This window comes from Trichosurus vulpecula, chromosome 9 (genome assembly GCF_011100635.1).
Source record: "Trichosurus vulpecula isolate mTriVul1 chromosome 9, mTriVul1.pri, whole genome shotgun sequence".
Lineage (NCBI taxonomy): Eukaryota > Metazoa > Chordata > Mammalia > Diprotodontia > Phalangeridae > Trichosurus > Trichosurus vulpecula.
In genome coordinates this window covers 53,611,671-53,621,478 of record NC_050581.1, presented here as the reverse complement: position 1 = coordinate 53,621,478, position 9,808 = coordinate 53,611,671, and positions in this window count along the sequence as shown.

Below are 9,808 nucleotides of genomic sequence, written 5' to 3'. Positions count from 1 at the left end.
GCCTGATTCTTTGTGACCCCATTTGGCATTTTCTTGGCAGACATACTGGAGTGGTTTACCATTTCCTTCTCCAGCCCTTTTTACAATTGAGGAAAGTGAGGCAAACAGTTAGAAGTGACTTGCCCAAAGTCACACGGTGTCTGAAGCCAGATTTTAACTCATTAAAATGAGTTTTCCTGACTCCAGGCCTAGCATTCTATTCACTTCACCATCTAGATGCTCCCACCATTATAGTAAATCCCCAGAATAGAGGTGGGGGGCGGAGCAGGGCACCAGGCTGCCTAAGGAGGTATGAACAACCCCAAAACTGGCATGCCTATTAACTATGGGGTTGGGACATGAGCAGCAGCTGCACTTTAGCCTGACAAGAAGAAACCCAGTCTCAAAAAAAGAGGGAAGGGAAAAAGTAAGATCAATTTGGCATGATCTATTCTATAGCCATGCTGGCCTTTTTATAATCACCTCTTTCTTTTCTAGTTGTTCACAAATCATCTTTTCAATGATCAGTTCTAGAATTTTACCAGAAATAGAAGTTAAGCTTACTGGCTTATAGTTTGTAGACTCTATTGTTATCCCTTTTTTTGAAAAACCAGTCTAGGACTGGCAGGCATGCAGTCCCCTTCTGATTCTCCTTAATCTTTCTTCCAGTAACTAAGGAGCTCCCAGGCATCCTTCCTCAAGGTAGGATGGAGAAATTCATATGAAGGAGCTCTCTTAGGTCATGTGTTTTGAGAGATCAGCATTTGGTCAAAATCTATTCTTGCCCAAGAGGCTACAAAAATAAAAACAACCCCTTCCTTTAATGATTTCATTGTTGGGACTGAATCACAGTCCTGGGCAGTTGTAGCACTGTCAACCACAAAACATAAAACCAAACCAAATATAAAAATGGAGTTTACACTCCTCATCCCCAGCTTCCCTTTTATTTGATTCTAGGAATGCAATAAAAAGAGACAAAATCGGGGCAGCTAGGTGGTACAGTGAGTGGAGCACCGACCCTGGAGTCAGGAGGACATGAGTTCAAGTGCGGCCTCAGGCACCTTACACACTTACTAGCTGTGTGACCTTGGGCAAGTCACTTAACCCCAAATGCCCTGCCAAACATCAAAAAAAGAGAGACTAAATCCAAGAAATAACACTCATATAGTTAGTTCGAATTTAACTATTCTTTCACTTTTTCAGCAAACATTTATTACTAAGTACCTACATGATGTGAAAGACTATGTGCATGGCCCTGAAGGAGATAGATATGATTTAAAAAGGCTGGGTAGCCTAATGGTAGGTGCCCTGGATATGAAGTCAACAGTATCTGTGACTATAGGCAAATTTTCATCTTCCCTGAACTTCAGTCAACTCAGCTCTGCTTCCATGTACCTACCTCACAGAGTTGATATGAGGATCAAATGATATAGCACAGAAAGCATTTTATCAAGTCCAAAGGGATATATACGTATCAGCAACTACTACAAGAAACATCCCTTCTCTTAAAGAGTTTCCTATTTAGTAGTGGTGATAAAACACACACAAATAAGTATGATACCAATCAATCAACAAGCTTTTTTTTGGGGGGGGGCGGTAAACAATATTTTATTTTTTCCAATAACATGTAAAGATAGTTTTCAGTATTCATTTTTATAAGATTTTGAGTTTCAAATTTTTTTTCTCGCTCTCTTCCATCCTCCCCTCCCCAAGATGGCAAGCAGTATGATATAGGTTATACATGTGCAATCATGGAAACATTTCCACATTAGTCCCCTTGTGAAAGAAGAAACAGAAGAAAAGGGAAAATAGTATGCTTCAATCTGCATTCAGACTCCATCAGTTCTTTCTCTGGATGTGGACAGCATTTTCCATCTTCAGTCTTTTGGAATTGTCTTGAATCATTCTATTGCTGAGAAGAGCTGAGTCAATCATAACTTATCATCGGACAATATGTTACTGTGTACAATATGCACCTGGTTCTGCTCACTTCACTCATCAATCAGGTCATATGAGTCTTCCCAGGTTTTTCTGAAGTCCGCCTGCTCAACATTTCTTATAGCACAATAGTATTCCATTACATTCACATACCACAACTTGCTCAGGCATTCCCCAAGTGATGGGCATCTCCTCAATTTCCAATTCTTTGTCATAACAGAAAGAGCTGCTATAAATATTTTTGTACATGTAGGTCCTTTTCCCTTTTTTCTTTTTTTAAACATTTTCCAAAGTAACTCCTATTCACAAACGATTATGCTGGACTCTGGATCGACTGAGACAAAACTGAAATAATCCCAAGATTTAGAACTGGAAAGGCCCCAAAAGGTCATCTCATTCAACCCCCTTATTTTACAGATAAGAAACAGAGACCTAGAAAGGTTAAGTGACTTGTTCAACATCTCTCAGGTAAGAAGTAGCTGAGCCAGGATTTGAACACAGGTCCCATCACTCCCAAACCAAAGATCTTTCTTACTATATCACATTGCCTCCCTCAAGTCTTTGTCCACAAAGAGCTTATGACTGATAAATATTCTCTCCATCTCAGAATCAGTTACACTAATTTTCGGAAACCTGGGGAACACAAACATAACCAGTAACAGCATACCCCTTTTTGAGTTTTGCTACCTGCTGTGCTAATGACCCAGTGACTGGGTTTTAGGCTTTTGAAACTGGAGCTATTGCTTCAAGCTTTCATCTCTGCCAAGCAGCCCATCTCTAATGAATTTTTTATTTGTTTACTCACTGCTTCTTTGCCATATGAAAGTAAGAGTCATCCTTTAAATATTAAAAATAAAACTTTAAATCAAGACTTAATGTGATGCCAAACTGTTTAAGTTAAATTCCCTAAACTCCATGCAGTTCCATTTCTAGCCAAATGGCACTCTGAAATCAAGGGAGATGATTCTATAGGGAGGAGCAACAAGCAATATTTTTTTTCCTCTTTTTTGCAAGTACAGGAGTGAATTATTTATCTCAAAGCTGGGTAGACCACATCATTCAGGCTTTTTGAAACATAGCCACCAGGCAGCTATGGCTCTCCCTAACCTCAGGACAATCTCTCAAATGTTTCATTTTTAATTCTGTCTTCATACCTTTTCCCTTCAGTGTTGGCTATTAGGGTTTTACAAGTCACCTGCTGGGAAGCCCCAGGCCCATTTGGAGGGCAGAAGGTGACCAAGGTGCCAACCACAGGACCAGACATGCTTCTGATTTAAAATCTTTGGGAAGCATGCATACTAGTTCACAGTCATAGACCACAGAGTGTGTGGAATGAGAGGTGTTGGCCCAACCTAGTGTGGGACCATTCCCACTGGCCTTTGTCCTGAAGGGAAAGAAAAGGACTAACCAATATTCTCACAGAGTGTGCCATCACTCTTGACTCTCCCACACACCACTCCTCACATCACCAGTTTATCCTAAAGATTGGTACATGAGAAAATTGGGACATGCTCATCATTAGTACAGACTAACCACTGCTATATGTAATCCCTTCACACTGATACCTTTGTCATTGGTCCAGGTACTGGGAAGACATCAAGGTACGTGTCTCCTGTCTGGCCCCATCCTTCCCTTTCTTCCTCTGTAGGCAGTAATTGCCAGGGAAACCAGGCATTCATATACCCACTGAAAAGAGGATCATGGGAAAGGTCATGTCTAGATTACTGGAAGAAATGAAAACTCTTACTAGCTGAGAGCTTCTGATTCTGCTGAGCAAATTCATCTTGTCACAGGTGAAAGGCAGACTCGGGCAACAAGACACAGCAGCTTGGGCCAGGATAGTACGTGGGTGAAAAGCAACGCTTTACTTCCCTGCTGGTTCCAACTTTCGTCATCACAGTGGTCTAGCTTCCTTTCCTTCTCTCCATTTCTGCCCAATGCTGCAAAGTCATCTGTCACTCAGAGTTCCCTCCAATCTATTTTCAGTGGTTCCCACTCAACTTTAGAAAGTTCTACAAATCTCCTTTTGTACCTTCTGCCTTTGATGTATGCCTTTGCATGTAAATTTTAGGCACATGGGATCTGGAGTCAATCTCAATGAATGGTAGAGAATCACATTCCTGCTAAGATGATGACATTAGCTCAGATTTGTATAAAACTCTAAGGTTTGGAAAGCACTTCACAAATAATGGTCACAACAACTCTGTGAGGTAGGTGGTATTATTATCCCCATTTTTATGCAGCTTGTGCTCTAGAGCTACTCTCCCAAATCAATCAACCAAGCAAACATTTATTAAGCTCCTACTATGTGCCAGGCACTGTGCAAAGTGCTCGGGATACAAGAAAAGGCAAGAAATAGTCTCTGCTCTTAAAGGAGCTCACCACCTCAGCAGGGTGGGTGCCCAGAGGGCACATACTTTAAGTCCCGTCAATGTCCTAGAGGCCATTAAGGGTCTGGGTTGGGGAGTGGCATAGTTTGTAGTGTTGTAAGTTTAGAGGTTTTATCAGTTTCCTTCTCACAATGATTATCAATGGACATCAATGAGTCAGATTCAGCCTTTAGAAAGGAATATTTACTTAGGTGGTTTGGCAATTAGAGTTGGTGCAAAACATCCCTCAAACATTTTCCCACAAGTCTACACAGAGTCCAAGGGGATGTGAGCTCAGGTTTAGAAAGCAGGTAACAAAAGGGAGAACTCATAGCATCTTTTCTAGAGCCTTCAAGATATTCCCAGTGGTGGGATTTGGCCAGTTCACAGCAGAGTTTGGTAGAAGTTACCTAATTTTAGCTTAAGTTCAGGGAACCTGTTGTTATGCGGGTGGGGCCTGTGGGCCTTGCCTCAGTTCCATTGTGTGGAGAACCAATAGTTAATTCATTTGTATCCCACCACTGGATATTCCCTATTAGGAAAGATAGAGCTTTTTGCTGGGCCCCTTGTAGAATTCTGAAGCTCTTTTCTCAATGTGTCAGTTTGGTCTCAGCTCTCAATCTACCCACTGCTCCTTGTCATGGCTGTTCCCCGGGATGTTGGTAGTATGCTGATGAGAAGTCCAGATCTCTGACCCTCTCAAGTTCACAAGTTCATCATCTAGTCAAGTGGAGAGGGAAGGTGAAGATGAAGGAGATGGAGGTTCTCCTCCTCCTCCCCTGAGTAATTCCTTCTCAAAGGCTTGACTGGAATTGTTCTCTTTTCTAAACTGCAAGATATTCAAATATTGGGCTCCAAACTGGTTTGTTATTTTATTTAAAAAAAAAAAAGGCGGGGCATCCAGGTGGTGCAGTGGAGAGAGCTCCAGGCCTGGAGTCAAGAAGACATGAGTTCAAATGCAGCCTCAGACATGTACTAGCTGTGTAACCCTGGGCAAGTCAATTAACTCTGTAGACCTGTTTCTGCAGCAGTAAAATGAGCTGGAGAAGGAAATGGCAAACCACTCCAGTATCTTTGCCAAGAAACCCTAAATGGGATTACAAAGAGTTGGACATGACTGAAAACCAACTGAAAAACAAAATTCTATAAAAAGAGCCACAGGGTGTGACAAAGAATATATTAGTTCAATGTGTTTCATTGATTGAAAGTTTCAATAGAGGTATTTTTACCTAGTGCAGTTATTGGGTTTAGGGTATTTTGTTATTTTTTTTTTTAAGCAGACAGGGGCAACTGACTGACCAATGCCTACCCCCATATTCCCTATTTCACTAGAGGTAACATCTTCCTTCCCATTCCTCAGGTTCATAACTAGGTATTATTCTCAACCCCTCACTATCTCTCATCCCCTGTATGTAATCTGTTGCCAAGGCGTGTTGCTTTCACCCTTGTAAAACATCTCTCAGATATGGCCCTTTCTCTTCCCTGACACTGCCACCACTATGGTGCTGGTCCTCATCACCTCACACCCAGACTATTGCAAGAGCCTATTGGTGGGTCTGCAGACACCTGGCTCGAGTCTCTCCCCACTCCAATCCATTCTCCATTCAGCCACTAAATTCATTTTCCTAAATTGCATGTCTATGCCACCTTCCTTCTCTGTAAAATCCAGGATCAAATACAAAATCCTCTGTCTGGCATTCAAAGCCCTTCATAATCTAGCCCCCTCTTAACTTTCTGATCATCTCCCACTTTATTCCCCACCACTCACTCTTTGATCAATGACACTAGCCTCCTTGCTGTTCTACAAACAAAACCTTTCATATCTTGGCTCCAAGTATTTTCTCTGCCAGTCTCCCATTCCTGGACTGCTCTTTCTTCCCATCTCTATCTCCTGGATTTCCTGACTTCCTTTAAGTCCTAGATAAAATCCTGTCTTCTACAGGAAGCTTTCTCCAACTCATCTTAATTCCAGTGCTTTCCCTCTGTTAATTTCTATGTGTTTTGTATATACCTTGTTTTATATATTTGTTTGCTTGTTGTATCCCCCCATTAGACTGTTAGTTCCTTGAGGGCAGAAACTGTTTTGGCTTTTTTTTGTGTGCCTAATACCTGGCACATAGTAGGCAGTTAATAAATGTTTATTGACTGACGTATTTGCTTGATAAAACCCCCGCCCTTCGTTACAGATAAGAAAACTGAGTCCAAGAGGTTCAATGCCTTGTTCAGGGTGGCAGAATGAGTAAATGGTTAAGTCAAGATTCAAATTCAAGCCTTGATAAGACATTCAAAGCTCTATTTAAAATATGCTCATGACCCTCTTACCTACTTCTCATAACCATTTGTGACCGCTGTATGAGATTCTTTATGAATATAACTGTAGTGAATACCATGCAGGGCATAGAAGATGTCTCACTATGACCTTGCGAAAATCTATGTCTCTGAAAAGCCCTAGAAAAATCCAACCAGAAGTTTTCAGGACAGGCAGGGCTGGTTGATGCCATCCAGGCTACCCTCAGAGGCAAGAGAGGAAGTGTTAATAACTTCCCTGTCTGTTCAATAGTTGGGCATTTTTTTCCTACTCCCTGCTAGGTCTCTCCATGGGGGTAATGTTTTTCTACTGACATATTTCCAAATGTAATAGAAAAAAAAACTGGAAAGGGAAAAACACATTGCTGCTGAATAAATGAAAGTCTCCATCAAAAGCCCTGAGGCATTTCAGCACCAACCTAATCGAAACCATGTCTCTGTTTGGGGATCACAGTTTCTGTGAATGTACTGTCTGTCGGCTTGAGTGGAAGAAAGAAGAAAATGCAGTGGAGCCTAAAGAGAACTGGGGTGTGTGTGCATGTGTGCGTGTGTGTGTGTACACCTCTGTGTTGCTTGGAATCCCCAAATGTGTGGACCATCTATTTAGAACCCCGGGGATCTTTGGGCTTTTTTCATGCCACACTTCTCAGCTGATAACCAAGCTGCAACCTCACTGCTAAGAGTAATGTATCAGCTTCCACCCAGGAGGAAAAGTTGATGAAAAATGCACTCTGTCCCCCTCTCTGAGTTCAGGTGGCATGTTGAGAAAGGCATTGATACTCAGAACATCGTGAATTAAGGACATTCTATTATTTGCAAGAGTTTAATTGTCTCCATAAGGCCCTTAAACTGAATCATACACCCAAAAAAAAAAAAATCAGAGGAAGCTGAACAAATACTTGTTGAACCTAAATTCCCCCCCACCTTTTTTTTGGAAAGGCAGCACAAAAGAACAGAAAGAGAGCTGTCTTCAAAATCAGGAAGACCTGGGTTCAAGTCCCTTCTATGACACAGTGGTTAGGTCATGCTGGGCAAGTCACTTAAACTCTAAATTACAGAGCACTTCCAGCCTTCATTGGTAGAGAGGGCGTTCCTTTTCTCAACAAAATCACAAGTCTGACCAAAAACAATTCTTTTTGAACTTCACGTTTTCACTGTTTCAGTTTGTTTTATAGAAACATCAGCCATTCATAAAATGAATCAATTTTTAACTGGGACGGAATCTCTATTTAAAACCACCACCACCATCGCCACCACTACCACCGACTTGGAACAAAACCAGAACATCAAATAATCTCCCAACCAATCCTGAACTGAATGGTAACTCATACTGTTCCAGTCCCTGGTCTCTATACCATTTGTTCCAGCCTGATTTCATTATCCAATGGAAGCATACAATCCTCAGGCTGACAATGACTAATGGCGAAGGGGTCCATCCTTCTCTAGGCTGCAAACTAAACCACTCCTGGTGGGACATGTAGCAGCCACGTTGTGAGAAATGTCCAGAAAGAGAAAAGGCCCCAAAATTTTACTCAGATTTTCAACCACCTTACCATTTGGGAAACGCTAAATGTTCAACATGCTCAACACCCAAATAATCACAAGAACAACTGACTTATAACTAAAAACTGGCTTAGTGCCCCCATGTTTCCATGGTTAGTCTACAGAAATTGACTGCTGAAAAAACTGGAACTCTTTTTTTTCTGTTTTCTACCTAGAGTGAATATTTTTGGCTATGAACCCACATCCTGAAAAATGCTGTGCTATTTTCTCACATTAGTTATAAGGCAAACTTTCCCAAAATGACACAGCTCATTAACTAAGGATATTTCTCAGTAGATTTGTTATATTAAAAAGGCACAGAGACTACTACGCTAATCAGCTATGTTGTACTAAAACTCCGTGCAGATTAATTAAATACTTTACTTGCCAAAAAATACACCCCAATAATAATGGAAGAAAAAAAGAATCACGGAAATAGCTCTCTGCTAGAGCCGAATGCCTTTCCTCCTTTCCGCAGGTACATAACTTTAAACAAAGCCTAATGAAAATGTCTCTCCACAGCTCAGCCAAGCTATTTGACAAATAATACCACAATGACATGCTTGTATCTCAAAGTCTATAACCACATTAGGTATTTGGCACCAGCTTTAACATTTGCTGTAGATTTTTTTCAAACTTGAAACTGTAGGCTTCATTCTGCACTATTACCTCTCTCCTATCTTTGCAGAGATGGGAGCTGAGCACCATTAATACAGATACAAAATCCTCATGGTCCAAAAAAAGCAGAAGATCCAGAGAAAAAAATACTCAGGGTAATATTCTGGACAGGGACATAAAACCAAAATTAAGGACAGGAAAAGGAATGATCTATTACAGCTGGACATGTGCAAGACTTGCCTATGAGACAAGATGACCGGCAGATCCCAACTGCTGCTAACTCATTGTATGAACTTGGGTCTCAGTTTCTTTATCTATACATTGAGGGATGGTGGTTGCAACTCTCTGATTTCTTGTGTTTCTTCCAGCACTGCAGTTCTATGTTTATGACCAACGAGGGTCAAACAGCACTAAAGTCTTCTGTTTGGGCAGTAGACTGGACTATGGATCACTCCATGGGCTGATTGACTTTATTTTCTGCCCTACTCCAAAAAAATGCCCCAATTAGAATGAACAGAAAGTTCATTCATACACTCTGGCTAAGATGTTAATGAAGGGATATCTGGGGTTTGTCTCAAAAGTAATTATTGTTCAGTCATGTTTTAGTCATGTCTGACTTTTCATGATCCCATTTGGGGTTTTCTTGGCAAAGATACTAGAGTGGTTTGACATTTCTTCTCCAGCTCATTTTACAGATGAGGAACTGAGGCAAACAAAGTTAAGTGACTTGCCCAGGGTCACACAGCTAGTAAGTATGGGAGGTCACATTTCAACTCAGGAATGAGTCTTCCTGACTCCAGGCCCAATTCTCTATCCACTGTACCACCTAGATACCCCAAAAATAAATTACTCAGAGTTAAAATTAAAATATAGTTATTTTTTAAATTATAAAATACTCTAAGAAACCTTAGCAGAAGCCATTTGGGGGGAATATTTCATATTATACACCATTGTAGGATTCTCAGATGACACCTGGAGAATTTAAGAGTAATGCTCTCAGAGAAAAATGAGGCCTTCTGAGAGCACAACATGAAGTTGCCCCAATTCTAGGTATA